The sequence below is a fragment of the Triturus cristatus genome, chromosome 4_2 (genome assembly GCF_964204655.1).
Source record: "Triturus cristatus chromosome 4_2, aTriCri1.1, whole genome shotgun sequence".
NCBI classification, from domain to species: domain Eukaryota; kingdom Metazoa; phylum Chordata; class Amphibia; order Caudata; family Salamandridae; genus Triturus; species Triturus cristatus.
Window position 1 is genome coordinate 491733910 of NC_140586.1, and position 23276 is coordinate 491757185.

A 23276-nucleotide genomic window follows, 5' to 3' on the forward strand; every position below is an offset into this window, starting at 1 on the left:
TCCAAACAGAAATGCTTTGTTTAGGCGACCCCTATCTCCGACGGCTCCTTCCTCTTTTCTCAGGCGGTGCTTCTTCTCACAACGAAGCTGTTGTGTTCAAATATGTTTTCCAAAGGCTCTTGCAACAGAAAAAGCACTCACAGCAGGTAGGTGATTCCCTTTATTGCAAGAGCCTTTGGAAAACATATATATATATATATATATATATATATATATATATATATATATATATATATATATATATATATATAATATTTACACACATACATGTAAGGACAGCAGAAGTTCATTGGCCCCTTAATCTCTGGGATTACATGTGCTGGTCGGGATCTGACCCTAAAGTTACAACTCGACTTTCTCAAATCATTGCTACATATACTCACTGCTAATTCTTGGATTTTTTTTTTTTGCATTGTATTTCTCATTGAGTTTAAATTTACTGTAATTCAGTGCTAAGCACGAGTCATCCTGTCCATTCTACTTATAGCTAAACATGTTAAAAGGAAGGAATTATAGATAATCTATGTGCCTCAGCACATAAAATGATCTTTGATAAAGTGTTCCATTTTACCTGTAGTTAAGTGCCCCCAACCTGATTAATATTTTAGAATACCTACAGTGATAAGAAATAACCACATTGCTGAACCACAGCATATGAGTGCTTAGTAGTGTGTCCAGTCATGCAGGATCAGATGACTTGATTGCAAACTTTTAATCTGCTTAGTAGAAATTAGGAAATATTGTACATTATGATAGCTTCCTAAAAAAACAAAAAAAAACAATGCATTAAGACTGGAAATATAAATACCATGATTAAAAAGTCCATCACTTGTCATAAATGTACTCCAATAAGTTATTGGCTAACATATAAAACAAAATGAAACTTGTTCTGCACTCCGCGGAGCTTGTGGAGTGCAGAAAACTCTGTTTTACGATGTGCAGCGGAGTTTTATCACTGCTCATGAACGGTAAGTTTGCATTCGCGAATGGTAAGTTGGCGAGCGCGAGCTGCCATTCGGGTAGAATTTCTACCCAAACGGCAGGAATACCAGCACAAACTGCAGTTCGCAATGCACTCCGCCACTCGCGGAACTACGCCCTGGCCTACAGTGGCACTGACTGAAAGCAACTCTCAGAAAAGTTATAGTTTCCTTTTTTTAAAAATTTAAATAGAATCAAATAAAACCTATTGGGGGCATCTGCAGTCGAACATGATCTACTGTTTTATTGAACATCACACATAATGGATCCCACCAGTTTTATTCACGTCTATTTTCCTTTTACTGTTCTGCTTACCATGATGCCTTTATTTAGATTTGATGTAAATTGTAAAAAAACAGAAAACAATTGGACTTTAAAGTTCTATTAAATATCTTAATGGTGAAAGCAAGTGTGTAATTTTTTTTAAATAGTTCTTCCGTACATGTTTATGCAGTGTCATATGATCACAAGCTGAAGACTGAATTCTTTTTTGCTTCATGTGACCTTTGAAGGCATTCTTCAATAAACTAGTATTCCAAAATGTTGCCATGTTATATTTTTATAATCTATCTAGCCTGCATATCAACAGGTTTATCCCCTTAATTTGTTTGCAGATCGTTGTAATAGGGTGCTCATGTATTAGAGTTTTTCAGCACACTGTAGGTTGACCAAATTCCATTCTAATGGCTTCCTAAGCAGTTGTCTTCTATATAGAAATGTAGGCATTATTTACAAAACACTGGTATCAAAATAGTGTTAGCGCACCGCAACCAGTAGTTTTACAAACAGTGTAGAATTTTGCAAACCAACCTATGTATAGTAGGTTGGTTTGCAAAATTCCTATTCGGAGTGGGTTGCAATCCAACCTACCTAATGAATGTTCATAAGGGAGGCCACATATTGAGACTTTCTCAGCTGCATGCCAGCAACAGGATCGTGGCCTACTAGAGTTAGCACATCATCATGTCTATTATCGCATTTGAATAAAGTTAAAAAAAAATAATGCAGCCCGTTTCCTTATAGGAAATGGATCTGTGTGCTAAAAAAAAAGTTTACTTAAAAAAAAAATGTTTGAGAGTTGGCAGTGCTTACTCCCTTCAACAAAGCCTTTTTATTTACAAAGGAGACCCCATCACAGGATTCTGAACTTTTTCAATGTTTTGCGGCTGAATTATAGTCACAAAACATAAATGTATCTCATGCCAATTCACAATTTGAAAGGGATCCCTTCCAAATTGCAAACCGGTAATTTTTTGCACTCCCAATTTTAGAAGATTTTAAAGTTTACCATTAACTAAAATGGGATTAGTACATCCTAAAAACCTATTTAGTAATTGCAACCTCATCCCAGCGTTTGCTGCCACAAAATAGGTGTGCCATAAAATTGGTGTGCCACAAAATAGGTGTGCAGTATTGCAGTTTGTTGCAGTAAATATTGTATAATTGGTGTAGACTAACATCTTACCATGCAGGCTGACAAGATACTTCAGTGTAATATTGCATATTATGGCTACTCACTATTGAATTTGTCCATGCTGCTTGCTTGTGAACTGAGCAATATAACTTAGACAAAAGATTAATACCTAAATACTGGAAAAACGTAACCATTCCTTTAAAAACATGTGCCATTTAATTATTTTCATCTTTGAAAATCCGAAAACTAATTGAGTTACAATGTAGACAAGGAACAATGTTGACTACTTAATCTCAAGTTTGGTCAAGAATTGCTACAAGCAGGTTGTCGAGCCTCAGTGTCTAAAGGTCAATAAGCATCCTGATCTTGCTTGTTAAGACCCCTAAATTCTCCACTTTGCCCAAATCAAACTTTCAGGATACATATTCTGCATCAGGACAGCATGACAACGTTACCCTTAGCAAATTACAGTTCATTAATTCAAAGAATGAAGTGTAATCTTTTTAACAGAGACAAATATTCCACTTCTGCCTTCTTAGCATTGGCCACACTTGTACTGGTGAAGAATCTCCAAATACAAAACCAGTCTGGTAAAATGGTTTTACAATTATGGGGCTCATTACGATGTCGGTTGGAGTTGCCTCCAACCGACATCGCCGTTCCCAAATTACGATGCAAACAGACATGGCGCGGTCGCAAGCTCCCTATGGGAGCTTGTGCAGTGGTTGAAAACAGGCCGCAGCACAAGCTCCTATAGGAAAATGGGAGTTTCTACTACTCCCTGTACCGTGTAGCAGTGTCGTACTTTAATCTCTGTGACCGCGTAGAGGACAGGGCCCTACCCCTGTCTATCCTGGTATTGGCGAACCGCAAATGATTAATGCGGTATGTACGAGTGCTTTATATATCGTTCTAGCTATGAATGCACTGTGTACATGTAATTCTGCTTCACTACGCGGGTTCCATTTTGAGAGCGGTGGCCATCTTGTCATTGCCCTCACATAGGCTATAATGGAGCAAATACGGGCCTCACAGTACATGTGCTTTTCCGTGACTTCTCTGTGACCTGGGCAGCTGGCTCTGCTGCCCCAGGTCAAACTGGTCTCACGAGCTCCCCTTCCTCCGTCCACCTGTGATTAGCATCAGGGTTTGACCCATCCTAAAACCCTTTCATTCTACACGAGCCTCCGGCTAATCTCTTTCACACCTGACTGTTCCTGCTTTATGACCTGTTTCCCAAAACAGGAGCTGCCCGTGTTTTATTGGGGCCTATTGATATCAAATGTGGGATCTGAACCTTACTGTGTAAATCATTGTGGGCTGGCCGAACTGGAATGTGGGATGGTCATCATGACTCTGCCTTTTCTTTGTAATGTACACTTGTTTATTACCGTATCATAAAACCTAGGAATGTATGCTTGAGGCAGGGAAAAGTGTATTTAAGATGAAGTCCGTTTCTATGATTTTCAGCAGTCTCCTGAGAACATACACGCTGTTGTACTTCTAGGATACCTGTAATTGGTCTGCAGCCAATAAACGATCTTTGACTTCACCCAGAAGACTCTGTGTTTCTGTAGGTCTGGAACAGGGTGAACCCAGAAGTCATAGGGTGTGTGCCCCTGCACCGCTGGGTCTAAAATACCCAGTACTTCAGTTTGGCGCCCAACTCGGGACGATTTCAGCGGTACCAGTCCAAGCCAGAGGTTCGTGAGGAGCTTCGTGTGGAAATTCTGGAGGAAGGCCGCCACTTCATCGACCCCTGCATGTCGACGTGGTCCGAAAGTCTTTTCTGCGAGGTTCTTCGCGTCCCGACGGCTACGAAGGACTGCTGCCCTGATTAATCGACCTGTTTTGGACCCTTGACGAGTTTTGAGAGAGCGAAACAATCAAGAGAGTCTTCTGGTGACGCCACCGATCAGCAATATTCAGTTAAGTATAAGTGGAGCGTCTCCCATTTGTTTTGGTATCCCTCGAGATCGTTTGATTTGGTAATTTTAAGTTTGCAAACGCCAAAGCCAGAGGACTCGTGTATTCACGAGACTATCGTAATTGATAATCCTTTGACGTTTGGATCTAGACTAGTGAACAAAGATGCCTGGTTCTAGAATATTTGGTAGATTGTTCTGTTTGGGTTGTGGAAAAGATTTCCAGCTGGAGGAATCATGCCCGGTCCCTCCGGTTGGAACTCCAACTTATGAGCTCTATGTAAAACATGGCGTAGGCCCCATTGCATATAACGAAGTATGGATCCACTGCACCAGGAAAGACGGTGTTTTAAAATGGCCCCAAAATGGTAGTTTCGATACCGATATTTTAGATAATTTAGAAATTAAATTGTTCAAAAAGAAAGCCCGGCCGGCGATGTTTGACTCTTTCTGCTTATGGCGAAAGGAAGCCAAACAGAAGGAAATTAAGCTAGCGAAAAAGAATAAAAGGGAGAGAGGTATGACAGTAATGCAAGCAGCTGTACAATTTAAAGATAATGAGGAGGAGCAGATGAATGAGCAATTGCACAGGCAGCGTAAGTTAGGGATCGACAAGTGTTACCCAGCCTTACCACACTCTAAGCAGAATGAGTTAGAAGAAAAGGAGAAAGATCCCCTGATGTCGCATTTGTTGAGTTCACCACCCCCGTATGCTCAAAATGCCACGGCACCTCCCCAGCTTGTGAATATGCCACCTCCAGTTAATGTACTGCAAGCCTTGCCGCTACCGCCAGCTGCTGCGCTGCCGGCTCTTGTCCATATAGCGCAGCCCTCTCAAGGACCGCCAGTTCTGTTCCCGACTGCCCCCGCGCTTCCTGCGACTTTGCCTAATTCGGCAGCTGCCTCCCCTGACACTCTTCCTTCCACCACTCCAGTACCTGTTTCTGCATCCTCTTTTCTTCCCTCTGTTTTTCCCCCTGTTTTCGCCTCAGCTTCTCCTTCAGCGCGACAGCGCTTAGCTAATGTGGTTACTACATTAATGTCGCCTCTCTTTGAGTCATCTGGTGCGACTCCTGGTTTACAGCGTAAGCAACTGCGTAGTCAATTGCCTAACCCTGATGAGAAAAAGGTAATAGATAGTTTGGCGCGTAGATGGATTGTTTTCCCTTCACTGTATGATGTGGAATCAGTTGCCAACGTTTTCCATCAGTGGGATGCCCCAAAACAGAGATATGTGTTTGAGAAAATGTGCGAAATTCTCTGTGAAGAATTGGAGGATAGTGGTAAAGACCCGAGCCCGCAGGAGTTGTGTAGAGTGAGGTTTGACTTTGGAACTGGTATAATTGTGGATCGCGAGGTAGATAAAGCAGTTGCGGTTGTATTGTCCTTCAGGAATGATGATTGTCAACAGTCGTTGTTTGAACCTGATGTCTCTGTGGGAAAGAGGGTAAAAGCACGCCAATATCCGATGCGTGAGGTTCCCCCAGTTTGGAGACCCGCTGATGCAAATGCTAATCCACCTGTCGTAGCACATTTCCAGCGTATTTGGGTACATGTTCCATGGAAAAGATCTGAGGTGTTAGCACTCAAGCAGTCATTGCCTGACCCCAGTAAAAACCCTACTGGTTATTATAAGGAGTTGTCACAGACTGCAGAATCTTGTGTAATGAATCTGGCTGATGTAGATATGCTGTTTGGGAACGTGGTTCCACAGCCTTTGTGGGGATCCATACGTAATACGGATCATGCTGTAGAACTAGGAGACACATGGGCTAACATCATCGTTGCTGATGCTAGACAAACTGGTGGTGCGAAACCTGAGCCTTTAGTAGCAGAACTGCCTGGTAGAATCATCACGTATATGAAGACAATAATGCCCGCGATGCGCGTAAATTGGGACAAGTTATCTGCATGCAAGCAGAAGAAAGATGAGACAGTGTCAGACTTCTTTACTAGGTTTGAAGAAACGTTTGTTGACCACAGTGGGCAAGATATGAGTACTGAGGGTGGCCAACGGTTATTTGTGGATAAGTTTGTGCAGAATCTACTTCCTGACCTGTGTAAAAAGTTAAAAGATTCAGAAAGTTCTTGGGCTGTTTCCTCTTCAGCGCAAATACTGGCTACTGCACAGTATTACGAGAACAGAGATAAAGATGAAAAGGATAGAACAGAAAAGAAAACGAAGGAACTAAAGACGAAGGTCCTTTTGCAGCAGGCCTATCCGCTACGTGGAGGTCAGAATAATTATAGGCAACCCCAAGGTGTCTATCACCAACCCCAACAATTTCAGTACAATCAGCAAATGAATGGGTATTATCAACCACGTGTCCCTGTAGGTCCCAACCAATGTTCATACTGCAAAGAGGAAGGTCATTTTAAATATAGTTGCCCTAAATTAATGCAGCGGAACGGTAATGCGTATGGCGCAAGAGGTAGGGGTGGTCAGCAAGCTCCTAGAGGCAGAGGGCGTGGAAATGCTCCCCAGAACGCGCGTCCTCTGCCGCCTCAAAATACCATCAATAGTTTTGACCAGCAAGCTAACGCGACTAGTAATACGGCTCAGTATTATAATAATGATTATTATGCAGAGGACGGCGATGCAGAAAATAATGATTACTAGGACAGCCGTAGACAGAGAGAGGGAGTTGTTTCAGTGCCAGTGGATCAGAGTGGACCGTATGTTAAGGTAACTACAGCAAATGTAACGGAGCCCTTTCTGCTAGACACTGGTGCTGCAAAGAGTTCAATCATGCATTCAAAACTCCCTGGCGCACCTTTGTCTGGCGATATAAATGTTTCAGTAGGTTTTTCTGGCGCCCCGGTTAGGAACCCGATGTCTAGTCCCATGTCACTTTCTATTGGGCCTTGCGAGCTGAAAGCACCCCTGATTCTGACGACAGGTTGTGGTGAGAATTTGCTAGGATTAGATTTGTTGAAAAGATTGCACGCTACACTGTATTGTTCTCCTTCAGGAGTACAACTTACATTAGGTAAGAAAGTGATTTCCCCAATGTACTTGTCTAAAAATACAATGCCACCTGAATTGTCATCCCTTCCGGATGCCCTTTGGGCTACTGGTCCCAATGATGTGGGCCTCTTGGAGATACCGCCATACGAGGTGACTTTAAAGGCTAATGTCAGACTGCCACGTATTCCACAGTACAAGATCTCTAATGAAGGCCAGAAAGCATTGTTAGACATTGTCAGCGACTTGATTAATAAGGGTGTGATTGAAGAGACAAGAGGCAACGTTTGCAATAGTCCGATTTTACCTGTCTTAAAACGAACGGACCCTTCACAGCCACCTGTTTACAGATTTGTGATTGATCTTAGAGAGGTTAATAAGATTGTTGTGCCACAGTTTCCGGTTGTCCCTGATATAACTGCCTTGTTAACGATGATTCCAGCCTCTGCTGCATGGTTTTCAGTGATCGATTTAAAGAATGCTTTCTTTAGCATCCCAATTGCAAAGGAGAGCAGAGATATTTTTGGCTTTAGTCTAGGAGGCCGAAGCTTCCGCTTCAAACGCGCTCCCCAGGGCTACTGTGAGAGTCGATCCATATACAGTCAAGCTTTGAAAGCGCAGCTTGATGCACTTGTTTTGCCTAGTGGCACTATTCTGATTCAATACGTGGACGATTTACTAATCGCCGCGGATACTGAAAACATCTGTAAAGAAGCCACATTGTCATTGTTGCGCCATTTATCTGCTTTCCATCACAAAGTTTCTCTCTCTAAGCTGCAATATTGTCGACAAGAAGTGACCTACTTAGGTCATCTCTTGTCGAAGGAGGGAAGGAAACTGACCCCAGAAAGAATTCAAGCCATTGCACAGTTGAGCGTGCCAAGAACACAGAGAGAAGTACGTGCTTTCTTGGGCATTACCTCATACTGTAGGCATTGGATTCCTAATTTTTCCTTGTTGGCAAAACCTTTGTTAGCCTTAACATGCAAAGACACACCGAATCCTATCCCATGGTCTGAAGAGTGCCAGAAAAGTTTTGTGGAATTGCGCAATGCATTGTGCTCAGCTCCTGTGTTGGGTACTCCTGACTACAGCAAACCTTTTACGTTGTATGTTCACGAGAAAGATGGATGTGCGTTGTCAGTGTTAACACAGCCCTTTGGCGACAGACCGCACCCATGCGCATATTTTTCATCCACCTTGGACCCTGTAGCAAGGGCATTGCCAAGCTGTCTGAGAGCGACAGCTGCTGCAGCGATGTCTATCCGACAATCTGCTGGTTTGGTAATGGACAACACATTGATCGTTATGGTTCCACATGCTGTAGACACATTATTAAATAGGACCAAGACACAACACTTGACTAGTGCGCGATTATCAGGCTATGAGCTTACACTGTTAGCAAATCACATACACATAAAGAGATGCAGTACGCTGAATCCAGCTACGTTATTGCCAATTCCAACAGACTCGGATGAGATTGAGCAACATGACTGTCTGTTCAGAACAGAAGAAGAGACGAAAGGGAGAGTAGATCTAAAAGATACTCCCCTGACTGAGTGTGATGGCACTTTATGGGTGGATGGTTCGTGTTTCAAGCTCCCTAATGGTGACACGACTGCTGCATATGCTATCACGACTTTACACACGGTCGTGGAAACTGCACGAGTGCCACATAATTCAGCCCAAGCAGCAGAATTAATCGCCCTCACGAGAGCGTGCGTGTTGTCTGAAGGAATGAGAGTGAATATTTACACAGATAGCCAGTACGCCTTTGGCGTGGCTCATAATTTTGGGCGACTGTGGAAAGAGCGTGGGTTTCTGACGTCGCATGGAGCTAAAATTCAGAATGGCAAGTTGGTGAATGATCTCCTTGAGTCACTGACCCTACCGTTGCAAGTTGCGATCATGAAATGCAGTGCGCACAGGAAAATCACAGATGATGTTGGACGTGGGAATGCGTTTGCTGATGAGACCGCGAAAGAAACAGCACAGAATGTAGAGACTAGAATGTATGTTGCAGGCCCCGCAAGATGGGTTGATGATGTTGGAATGTGTGAGAACACAATAGAGAGTGTGAAGTCGCTTCAAGCTGAGGCCACAGAGAAAGAGCTAAGCAAGTGGAGAGAAAGTATGGGTAAGTTGGATGAGAATGGTTGTTGGATTGATCTGACAGAACATAGGCGATGGTTGTTACCTGACGCATATGTGCTCCCAGTGGTTACTATGGCACATGGAATGGCACATATCAGTACGAAAGGAATTTGTAAGTTGTTGGCCCCAGTATGGCAGAATGCTGGAATTCCCAAGTGTGCAGAGAATGTGGTCAAGAATTGCATGGTATGCTTGAAATACAACCCTGGTAGGGGAACCCCAACTCCAGCTGATCACTTTGCACCCCCATCATGTCCATTCGAAGTTTTGCAGCTGGACTTTATTCACATGGAAAGATGCAACAACCTGAAATATGTACTGGTGGTTGTTTGTGCTTTCTCAAAATGGATAGAGGCCTATCCTCTGAAAGATAACACTGCCCTATCCACAGCCAAAGCCCTTGTGAAAGAATTTTTCCCTAGGTTTGGGATGCCAAGGATGGTGTGGTGTGATAATGGAAGTGAGTTCGTGGGTAAAGTGATGAAGAATGTATGTGAAGGTTTAGGCATAAAGCAAAAGTTCCACGCTGCAAATCACCCCCAATCAGCTGGACTAGTAGAGCGCTACAATGGAGCCTTAAAGCTTAAGCTGGCCAAAATTCAGGCGAGCACCGGTCTTAAATGGCCTGATGCTCTGCCTTTAGCACTCCTGTCCACCAGAATGACCATACACTCACGAGTGGGACTTAGTCCTTACGAAGTGGTTTTTGGCCGCCCGGCCAACGTATGGGGTGTACCGAGGCCTACGAAATTTAGTGAGATTGAGCATCCAGTACTACTCGATTACCTGTATGATTTGACTGTTAAACTGCGTGTTTTGCACCAACAGGTACATGATACTCTTCCCCAAGCTTCTGAACCTCCTGGACACCCTATCAACCCTGGCTCGTGGGTCCTGGTCCGAAATTTCCAGCGCAAGAGCAACGACGAGCCTCGCTGGATCGGCCCTCACCTTGTGCTTTTATCAACGAGATCAGCGGTGCGAGTAAAAGGGAAGAAACACTGGATCCATGGCACCCACTGCAAAGTAGTCCCCTTGCCTTTGCCATATGACCGGTGGGTCCAGGAGGGTATCGCCGACTCTGAGGCAGACATTGTACCTCGTTTTGTGCCATTCAGTAACGCACGCATAAGAGACACAGCTTCAGACCAAGAGAGTGACAATATTCTGCAAGAAGCTGTGCCACCATCAAATCGACTGGACACCACTGAGCCTGAACTTCTGTTCCAAGACCAAACAGCACCTGGCCGTCTCCGCTATAATTTGAGACCAAGGCCCCTGGACAAATAAAGATTTCTTTACTATTCCCTTTTTGACATTTTTGGCTCTCCCATCTGAAGGACTTTCTTGATTTTTGTTTTTCGAACCACCATCCGGGTTCAGCCGCAGGGTCGCGGTGCCAAGACTTTAGGGTAAAGGCCGAAGACGTTAGGTCAACGGTTCTGGTTGGTCTAGGGCGTTTCCCTGGACTGACAGGCGTACTCCTTAGCAGAAGAAACTCATCCGCCGCGAGCGGCCCGTTTAGAGGATGGAGTTTTTTAAGATGGAGAGACCCGTTGAGGACATAAACTCTAAAGCAAGGATGTGTAGAATTGTAAAAAGTAAATGTTTTGTATTTCTGTGCCTATTTACGCTGTGTAGTATAATAATGTTCATTGTAGGATTTGTGTTTTTCTCCTCTCAAAAGACCATTGCGCCCACTGTACAACCTATACCTCTTTCTACTGCCTCCTCTCACTCTTTTCACCCTCTGCCTGAACATGAACAAACCAGACGATCAGAATTTGTAAATAACTCGTTTATCCAGCTTTTGCACCAGCACCAACTAGTAATGAACACGACCAATTGCTGGGTGTGTGGGTTAATGCCACATACCATTAACAAGGGTATTCCCTATTTGGTGCTGCCCTTTAGTTACAATGGATCGTCATGGGCATTCCAGACCATGTTTCTCTATGCTCTAGATACGTACTCCCCTCGCCAACCGCGTTCCATCAGACCTATCACCAATAATAAGGCTTTGATGAAAGGAGTTGCCGATATGAGTAGAGATATTGATGCATACTCATCCATTCCCAAAGAAGAATTGAGACCTTATGTAGGATGGAACGCGACGGGGTATAGTATTAGTTTGGGTGAAAGACAGCGAAAAATCTCATCCCCTATCTGGGTCGTACTTCAATAGGTCGGTTCTGCTTACAGGGTAATGGTCAGAATCCTAGAGCTCAACTGGGAAGAAGTGACTGTACTGAAACGTACACTTTCCCGTCACAGTTCTCCCCTGCGTTTTTGGCTGCCAAGGGCACATATTTCATCTGCAATGACCGAGCATATACATGGTTGCCCCCTGATTTCTCGGGCACATGTTATATTGCGAACTTGCTACCGCCTACATTTACTGCTGCCTCTGATTATCACAAGACCAGAGTTGTGAGAGGTGTTATTAGTAAGGAGGATACTGCCGGTCAAGAAGCGGGAGACTTCTTTTTGGGTTTCCTGCCGTTTTGGGGACCTATGGTGAATAGTAGGAACCTGAGACAACTGACACGTGTGGTTGAATCCACTGTAAATGTAACGGCTGGTGCCCTTGGTAATCTGACAGCTGAGCTCCAAGCGGATCGCCTTATGACTTTGCAGAACCGCATGGTTCTAGACGTTATTCTTGCAGACCGCGGTGGGGTATGTAAGGTTATCCAATCTAGTTGCTGCATTTTCATACCAGATAACGCTCCAACAGTCTATCAAGCCATCTCCAAACTCCATAAAATATCTGAATCCATACACGTGGATAAGGGAGACTGGTCACTGGTGGGGTGGTTCTGGGAATTGATATCTGCCTGGGGTTGGAAAGTTCTGATGGTCGTTGGAATGATCTTAGCCATACTTTTCCTGTTCTGTCTGTGCATACAGTGTGCTCCTGCGATATGTGGCCTCTGTGCTACCTTATGTGTAAGGAAACCTGTATCATGGGACGAGCTAAGTAATAGGATGATGCTACAGCAACATCTCCATGACTTTGTGAACATTGACCTGGACTCGGATTAAGATGAGTATAGTGATTGCCTATATAAGGGCAAAAGGAGGGTCTGTCGTACTTTAATCTCTGTGACCGCGTAGGGGACAGGGCCCTACCCCTGTCTATCCTGGTATTGGCGAACCGCAAATGATTAATGCGGTATGTACGAGTGCTTTATATATCGTTCTAGCTATGAATGCACTGTGTACATGTAATTCTGCTTCACTACGCGGGTTCCATTTTGAGAGCGGTGGCCATCTTGTCATTGCCCTCACATAGGCTATAATGGAGCAAATACGGGCCTCACAGTACATGTGCTTTCCCGTGACTTCTCTGTGACCTGGGCAGCTGGCTCTGCTGCCCCAGGTCAAACTGGTCTCACGAGCTCCCCTTCCTCCGTCCACCTGTGATTAGCATCAGGGTTTGACCCATCATAAAACCCTTTCATTCTACACGAGCCTCCGGCTAATCTCTTTCACACCTGACTGTTCCTGCTTTATGACCTGTTTCCCAAAACAGGAGCTGCCCGTGTTTTATTGGGGCCTATTGATATCAAATGTGGGATCTGAACCTTACTGTGTAAATCATTGTGGGCTGGCCGAACTGGAATGTGGGATGGTCATCATGACTCTGCCTTTTCTTTGTAATGTACACTTGTTTATTACCGTATCATAAAACCTAGGAATGTATGCTTGAGGCAGGGAAAAGTGTATTTAAGATGAAGTCCGTTTCTATGATTTTCAGCAGTCTCCTGAGAACATACACGCTGTTGTACTTCTAGGATACCTGTAATTGGTCTGCAGCCAATAAACGATCTTTGACTTCACCCAGAAGACTCTGTGTTTCTGTAGGTCTGGAACAGGGTGAACCCAGAAGTCATAGGGTGTGTGCCCCTGCACCGCTGGGTCTAAAATACCCAGTACTTCAGCAGGGATTACCAGAGGGGGTGCCATAGGTGCTCCCAGGCATCCAATCGGAGGCTGCTGAACCATGGGGGCACTGCTAGGGGCCCCCAAAGTCACTTCCCAACAGGTTTTTCAGGCTGGAAGACCAACATGAAAAGCCTGTCGGAAACCAACATCATAATCCCATGTCGGAAACGCCATCCATATGAGATTATATGCAGACTCCGACTGGCCGACTGGCTCCTTGAGCCCCTTGGAAGCCAGTCGGTCTGACCAGCCGGTTTAAACTCCAACCGCCTACATTGTAATTAGGCGGTTGGACTTTAAACCTAGGATGTCAGTTGGTGATCCTTCGATGACCGGTCGAGGCTCACCGACTGCCATCGTTATATGGCCCTATGACTTCTGCCCATTCTAGCACATTTTTTTGCCAAATGGAATATAAAAAGCTTTGCCTCAGCACATAATATGATGATTACTTAAGGAGACAGGACAAGGTCACGTTTTAATAAAAGAGCTGATAGACCTAGGCCTAGAGGGAAAAACTGCAATTTTTATATGTACACAGGTGTTTTCCTCGCACAATTACTTTTGCCACACATATTTAAATGTGACAGTGTGGATTAGTTTCTAGGAAAGTATACTTGCCTTAAGAACCAACCTCACAAGAACGCTATTATGATACATTGACACATCATGTACAAGGTTTATACATACATTGTGCAACTGTGATTATCTGTTTCATAAATATGGTGACATAGCTATCTATAACACATAAACAATAGCAGCCTGATCGAGATCGTGGCCCAAGGGAAGGATGCCTTTTTTAAAATAAATGAACATCTGTTTCCTGTTTTTGGCAGAGTAGCCCTTTTCATGTAATTTGTGGGGTCTCTACGCACTGAAGCTTTGGCCCAGCTGCCTGCTGATATCTCTACGAGGGGTGTCCAGATGGTGACCACGACGGAGACCTACATTCTATCCCTTCAGGTAACAGGGGTTGGATCACCCAGTACGGGGATTTTGAGTAGTTCAATAGTGCCTTCTCAGAGACCCCTACTTACCTCCAACCGGAGACATCCATAGTGGTAGGGAATATCCTCCTCAGCTGAGTGACTAAATCCTATGTATTGGCTGTAGGTTGTTCAAGTTTGAACTCTTGAAGTATCTATTTCCCACTGTGCTACTCTCTCTGTAATTCATTTAATTATGTCTGGATCTGGGGCATTAAACATTGCTGAGAACTGCAGAGATTTGTTACTAACAAACTAGTGCAACATGGTGTCACACTTAGGGGTGGAGATATGAAGGCTTGCGAAGGCTCGCAAAGCGCATAGGACAGAGGTGTTCTATTCTTGAGTTATATTCACAGCAGCAGATAATATAACACAACTATTGCACACCTACTCTGGAATAAAATACCGGGAAATTATACTCCGTACGAAGAGACAGAGATAACTGTAACCTACCAAGAACATGTTAAATAAGTTTAATGGTACCCTTCCCCACACAACAGAAAACGTTAGACTCGGTCCTCTCAGCAATGAGGGAGCAACAATGCCAGGCTTAGTTGGATGCAGACCTCATTGTAATATTGATAATTTATCGGCTGCCCAGGTGCGAACATCACACAAAGATCTAGCAACAATATACAGATGTTTGACACAGTTTGTGATGCAAACACTGATGCTTAACCCTGCGTGGGCTGCTCAAGCTGCATCACCGTAATTACCTACACCAAGTATTAGCCCACAAACACTGAATGCAATAATGGGTAAGATTCCCACCAGATAGGAAGAAATTCCATTCAGGGTTGCAGAAAAAATGAGCCAGCTTGAAGCTGTGTTTTCCCATACAGGCCCACAGGAAAAACACAGAATACTTCCAATATGCTTGTTAATGGGGATGGCTCCCCCTGTAGAAGACTGCACAACTTTTGGGTACAGTCTTTGCTGTAGTATATACCAGAACACATGGTACCCTTCCACTGGCTGTATTGGCTGAGGTGCTGAAACATGTCCAGAATGAGTATGGGGCAACACCTGCCCTGGTCTTAGGGATGAAACTGATCAGCACTATTGCTAGAGTATCTGCCATTATGCTGAGTAACATAAAGGGGAAAGCAGCTGTGTTAGCTTTATGCCAACAGCTAAGGGATTTGGAACCTGCACTGTAGAAGCGCGAATTACCTAAAATTATTTAAGAAACCTATGCTACGCTAGGTAGAGATAATTTGGAGGCCAGGCCGGGTAAACCTAAATTAAAGAGTCATTCTGAAAAGGATAACTATAAGCAAGCATGCAACTCTTCAACAAAGAAGATGTGGGACAAAAATATAAAGCCAAAATTCAATCACGGGTGGGTCTCGTCAACAGTAAGCCACTGACAAACATTCTAATCTTTTAAACCGTGATAATATTAGACCGCCTGACAGGTATCAGGAAGGATACACTTTTGTCTCGTTCCTTTCAGGAGTCATCTGATAACCGTTTAGAGGGAGGTGCATGCTCAGAGCCCAGATCAGAAGCGCATATGAAACCAAAGAAAGACTCACAACGATCGTAAGACTACATAATTAAACAGGAAGACACACCTAAAACATCAAAACCTCAATTCAAAAAGAAGGTAGCTAGAGTAAAGGTCAGGCATGGCCTGGATATTGAGGACTCTGCTTCTGAGAGGTAATGGGCAGTGGCAATGGTGCACAGTGTGGCAAAAGTCACAATAGTTTGTCAGAACCTGATGTATTGTCTGGTGGGAGTAGTGCTCCGTGAGTATATTACGGTGGAGACACCAGATACCAGTGTAAGTGTCCTGCATTGGTTATACGAAATAAAACTCCAATTGAAGGTGGATGTACCCGAGTTCATTAATTTTCTCTTTTGGGAGGACTTAACTCATGGTTACGATATTCTCTTTTCTGAGAAGGGATGGCCACCAGATTTCATAAAACTGTAATTTTACCTGTCTTTTCCGACCTTGTTCCAGAATCAGTTAAACACTCATACGCCAAGGAGTGGGCACTAGTGCTACCTCCTGCATTATACCACAACCATGTGGGTTGGGATAATGGTTCCCCTTATCATGATATACCACTATGGACAACCTCACAACCTCAAAGACAATACCCAATTAAAAATTAAGCTAAAAAACAAGTTAGGGAAATTCTAGAACAACCTGAACACCAAGGTGTAATAGAAAGCTTCCCCTCATCTATGAATAATCCTTTGTTTCCCGTAATAAAATCAGATCATTCATATCGTTTAATATTAGATTAGACACTTAAACACAGCCACTCACACATTTGCATTACAGAATGCACACAGTGCCACACTAATAAATAACATTGTGTGGAAGAAATACAAAACAACACTTGATAACTTGAATGGATACTTCTGCCAAAATATAGCACCTGTAAGCAGATATCTGACCGCTTTCAGCATGTAGGTTACAAAAAACAATTCTGCCAATTGCCACCAGGGTATAAGAATAGCCGGGGCTGTTTTCATCCAGAGTAACAGAACTACTACAACATTTTGATGATCAGGGATTCTCCTATGTGGATGACAGATATCTGATGGATGATGATCGCATGGAAAACTTGACAATAGTAGATCACATTATCCTAGGATTTGCTCACATGGGCTGCAAATTCAATTAAAAAAAAATCTAAATTTGCCCACCTTAATGTCCGATTCTGGAATATGAGCTGTCAAGTGTAGACACAAGGCTTGTAACACACTTCTTAGAGAAATGTGCACTGTGTCAACCTCCAACATCATTGAAAAGACTACAATTCATATTGATATTCCTACATTTTGGCAGAACATACATTCCAGATCATGCAGAGCGGTTTATCCCTTCCTACAAATTGACACATCCAGACTTTTCAATCACACATTGGGAGCAGGGGCATACAAATATATCACGTTCCATACAAGCTGACATGATAGCTTCCAAACATTCACACAGACATGTGAAAACAACAAACCAGGTGATTTGCGCCATTACAGTAGCATTAGGGTACACTTACTATAATGAAGGTGACACAGTACCAATAGCATATAAATCACATTTATAAACCAATACTGAAATGTGTTTTGCACCTACAGAAACAATTCTGACAGCAGTACAAACAGCTGTGGTGAGAGAGTGAGCCCTGGCTAAGGGTAAACACATATGTGTGTGACCCATATACCAACCTTAGAGGCGGCACCAGAGCAAGCATTCCAAACACTAAAGATTTACATCCACAGTGGATACAATGGGCTAGCTCACTCACTGCCACAGATGTAGACTACAGATTTGATTCCACACTACAAACACAAGCCTTTCTGCAGTATGAACAAGAATATCCACTGCCTAATGCAATAATGCCTCTAGATCACTATGATTACATCATATACACTGATGGTTCTGCACAGCCTGCAGGAGCGACTAAGCAACAATACTCAGGCGTGTGCCCAATTATGAAAGAGTGCATGCAGAATGGAGAATTCCATCCTGAAAAAACTTACACGCAGCAACTTGGTGACTGTACAGCACAGCTGGCAGAACTAAAGACTCCTATTCTGGCACTAAAAAATATGGATCCTGGATTCCCCACACTGATAGTATATGATTCATATTACTGTGTCCAGTTCTATATTGAATACCTACATTATTGGAGCCAGAATCAATTCAGAGATTAAAAGTTTAGCCCAATGAAGCACAAGCTGCTTTGGGAATGCTTGGCTAAGCTGAAAGATTGCTTGCCACGGACTCATGTAATCCACACATTTAGTTGGCGTTCACATTGCAGGGAATTCTGTGGCTGATGAAGCCACGAATTAAACAGTTCACACTGGTGTGGTTGCACTTACTCGTTCTAGCACGAGGGTTGATAGGGACATTATGGCGGCTGTCAACGCTACAGGCAACAACACCTGCAGAAAGGTTTTCCACTCAAGTACTCCTACAGGTTAGATGCACAAAACATGCCATATGCTCACATTCCTGGAGTAGGGGATAGAGTAATACCAAACACTGATCGCAGACTGGGATTAATACTAGTTGCACATGAGGGTCTCGCTTCTGCAAATGCAGGGGTGGCTGCTACAGTTTCACCATTGCAGCAGCGCTATTGATGGCCAGGTCTCTACAAAAAGACCAAAGACTTTGTCCTCAAATGCGACATCTGCCAGCAGATGTAAGGCTCCACCATAATGCGTCCACCACAGATGCCTCTACTGATTTCAAACAAGTCTCTGGCTTGTGTCTGTCTGGACTATTGTGGCCCTCTGTCATCTGATGGGGCTTACAAGTACATCTTGGTAGCAATGGATTCCTACTCTCATTTCCTGTAGGAATGGCCAAAGCAGTCGGATGACACCTGAACTGTTATAAAGGATCTGTGAGACTTTATCGGGACATATGTAGTTGGCACAATTCATTCAGACCAGGGTCTGGCATTTAGGTCTAGGGCTTACAAAGAGGCCATGGAAGGTTTGGGTGTGACCCTTTATTTCTTGTCTCCATACCATCCTAAGGGTAATGCGGTTGTGGAGTGGAAAAACCGTTACTTAAAGCAGTCTTTAACATTGAGGGTACTAGGCTCAGGTCACAGTTGGGTCTATCACCTATATGGGGTCCAAAGGGCACTCAATAACATGCAGAGAAAATATATGGGTAGACAGACTCCCTTCTGTCCTGTTTGGGGTAAAGATGTGGGTCCCAGACCTTGATGATCCCAGCAAAGTGGCGGTGGAAACACCATTTGACTTCATTGAACATTTGGCTGTTTTGCAGGAATTAAACAATTCTGGGATGAACAAAGCAATGTCTGAGTAAAATGCACCACCACTGGAGAAGTGCAGGTAGTTCCGGCAAGGCCTGGCTGGATCCCAAAGGTTAAGGATCTGGTCAGCGAAAAAATTGTAGACAAAGATTTTGAGCCACCATACGGAGTGCCTATACCTGTCCTGGCTGTTGAAGGTACCTGAACCGTAATTCTTCCGCCCCTTGCTGGCCGCAGAGACAAAATGTTTGTCTCAGTTGATCTGATTAAACCACACTATGTGGCCGATTCTAATCAGTAAGCCATGTGGGCTCCTGAGTTGTTACCTGTCTCTTCTCACTACTATACAGGAAGTTCAGATGGAAGCTTTAGTAACCAATGAAGCATCTTCTCTCCAACAAGAGACAACAATAAACAACAATGAAGTATTACAAAAACAACTACTGTACAGTCAACTAATATATAAACACAGATTTAAATTCGGAAACCTGAAAAGAACACTGTCTGCATCACCGTACTTCAGATCGAGTCACCTCCCAGTTCTATAAAACCTGGTGAGCTGCCAAAAATAGATCGATTGGCCTCTGGCTACTTCATCGACTTTGATGACTTCTCATCAGATTGAAATGATGCACCACCACCAAGTGTGTCTTTTATATATTTTGCTCAAAATCACATATTTTGTTTCTCCAAGTTTAATTCTTTGAGTATAATTGCATTACTATTCCTGGCCCTTTGGATTCGTTTTGTGGCAGTCCTTTTCCTGCATCTGAATGGGCATTTTGTTCAAGAATGCTCTGCAGTGCAACTTGTGAACTTGGTTCTTAAACCAAATCTGCCATCACACCTTGAACGAAAGACCTTTCCCTGGTGACCATTGCAGTTGTTCCAGTTACCAGTGGGATTATTTGGGATAGTGTATCATATGATGTGTATGGCCCCACTGAGCTTCTACAAATTCTATATCTGTTCAAAATGTCTTTGAATGATGTCATTACCCCTAGTACTGTTTCAAACGATTGAGACATTGATTTAGTGCATTAAATGTTAGAAGACATAGAGCATTCAAATGTGTTTTCTTCTCATGAATTGTATGGAGGTACAGCTAATTATGATGAAATGTTTTGTTTTCAACATCACAGTCAGCATTTTCTGCATAAAGCTAGTATTCTTTGTGCTGTTTTTAATTACACACAATGAGAACATTGCCCTACACCACCACAGGGTAATTCAAAAACATTTGTGCAGAGGTTTGCTTGTTTTTGTGGTTATGACACCTCCGGCCTGGCCTCCCACTAGTATCTGCTTGCAACATCACCTGCAAAGAAAAATATACTGACAGACACCAAACTGATATATTCAGCTTCTTTTCTTTCCCAGCTATCTGAACAAGGTTTTGACTTTTGGAAGGACACTATGGATGTAAAGTCTATTTTGGGGACGAAGGATTGGCAGGTTCAGGAAACTGAGGCTTTGTTTAGAGCATGCCAGCTACCACAACAAATGATTTTCCTGAACAAAACTGTGCAACAAACCGGGCATATTTAAAAGAGAATGGCGGAGCATGGCATTCAGCAGAAAGTGCTAACGCTGCGCTCCGCCATTCTGAAAATGCAGGGATGTGCCGTATTCACAAAAATGCGGCGCATCCCTGCGATTCTCCTAGCACTGGCGCTAAATTTAGCTGCCTAGCGACAATGCAGACACCCTTTCAAGGGTGCCTGCATTGCAGAGAATGATTGTTCTGAGGGGATGCATGGAATCAGTCTGACACCATCCTAGCGATTATGCTGTCCCTAAACGCACAGTTCCTACCCTAGAGTGGAATCTACATGACAGAGGAGGGTTGAATACAACTATTATTTTTAATGTTACTCTACTCATTTGCCAAGGTGTGCTCCAGGATTAAACAAGGCAGTATTCCAGACCGTATTACAGTGAAAACTATCTTAATTCATTTTTCTAAGATTGTAGTAAATGAATGTTCCTTAATGAATTCCATGTGTTTCAACCCAATATCAGGGACTATGCCCATACTTATATTTTACTTGTAGGTACCATATGTCCTTTTTTAAAACCACAATATTTCCTGTACTTCCTTATCACCATGATATTTTACATCACATCCCAGTTCATTTTTTGCAATGTGAAGATATGGTGAAGCCTTGGAAAATCTGTAAGTTCATTAGGAAATCAGGAGTAAGTTGCACCTTCGCTCAGCATGTCATTGGAAATGGGCCCATTATAAGAACTTAAGATGTACTTGTAGTGCTAAGGGCAAATTTTAGGTGCATTGAACAGTTCCATTATTGGTTATTATTTGTATCATCCTTTTAATATATTTGTTCAATGTCCTACCTAACCTTTTAATTAGTCATTTCCAAAATGTTATTCATTAATAATGCCCTCATTTCTAGAGAGTCAGCTATTTGATGAATGATTTTCACTTACAACTAATGGAATCATATGCATTTCTTCAACCTGTAGTTCCAAAGACATTCCAACATCTTGCGATATATATCTGAGCATTAAAATAATTTAAAGTTAAAAAGAACAGTAAAGGTTGTCACACATGTAAATGTGTGGCCAATTAAAGAAACGATCAAAATATAGCCCCAAGCCTCATATATTCAATTTGTGGGTTTGTCTTAAATCATCCAAGCAGGCTTCATAGACTCATTATTTTCAAATTTCTCAACAACTAATCTGCCCTATTTTTACGCCCGGTGAAATGGTGTTAACGCCATCGTAATCTCCCATTGTTTTTAGCATTTTGTGTTTAATTGTTTGGAAAAATTATCTAGATTAAGCCATTATGCCACACCGTGTAATTGAAATTTCAATCAATCAATCAATCAAGAAAGCTTTATTCGATTTTCAAAGTTAAAATCATAAAAGCGTACATCAAAAAAACATACATTAAGAAAAAGAATACATGCATATATATACAGATAAAAAGTTTAAGAATAATTTGTTTTTACATAGTCAGAGTCAATCAGTATAATCCCCTGTTAATGAAAAAATTTATCAAATTGCAAAAAATGCATATTAAAATAATTACATTGAGCTCCGAAACTTAACAGCCAGCATTAAAAAGCTCGTTACTGCAGTAATAGTACATTCATTGTCCAGCTGTAATAACCTAAACATGGCCAATCTACAAGTGCGAATTCCCCAGGACTTTAAAAGTGGTTTCAGAAATGCCCCCCTGGGCAGCTGGTAAAATTTACAAAAAAAAACACAATGAATATTGGATTGGGCAGAGGTATCATCACAAGGGCAGAGTGGGAGTTCATTTGACCAAGAGTTGCAGAGAGGGAAAGCAATCATACGATAAAAGTTTCCAAATCTGAGGCGAGTGAGAAGCATTCGGGCATAGCAAGTAGGCTGAGTTAATAAATAATTTTGGAGGCCTTCTTGCATGGTTATTTTTTGGTAATTGATGACTGTGTTTTTTGTTTTTTCCAGGTTCCATCTTTTGGTTGTTAGATGTTTTAAGGCCAACTCTCTAAGGGTCTTCCTGGAAACCATTTCCATGGTAGAAGGCCTCGTGAAAAACTCAGGGTGGCCAAGGTCAATCATCATGTTTTTTACGTATGTGAGCCATTTGATATTGGTTAATCCGTCGAGGTTGAGACAGTCAGTGATCAAGTCTCTGTTTAGTTTGGTCTCCAGAGTAACCCAAATCTTATGCCACAGGAGTATAGGCGCAATTTTAATAATATCTAAGATGTACAGCAAACCCAATTCGATATGTATAAAATAAGTCGATGTAGATTTTGAAACTCCTAATAAATAGCACAAGAATTGATTTTCTGTTTTTTGTAATAGTTGTGCGTTTTCAATACCCCAAAGACCAGCTCCATAGGTGGCAGTAGAAATACATTTAGCCTTGTAAAGGACAATCAGCTCTTTCACTGGTCTGCCACCTAATTTAGCTGAAAACTGTTTAAGGGCGCCAATAGCTCGGGTGAGGGCCAAATTTCTGGCAATTACCGCTGTATGCCAATTTCCCCTCCTGTCAAAGTGTATTCCAAGGTAGGAGAAATGGTCCGTGGTCTCGATCCTATTGCTGTCTAAGAAGATTGAGCAAGGCACTTTCTTTGTTCCCGGGCCACAAGCCATCGTGTATGTTTTTGC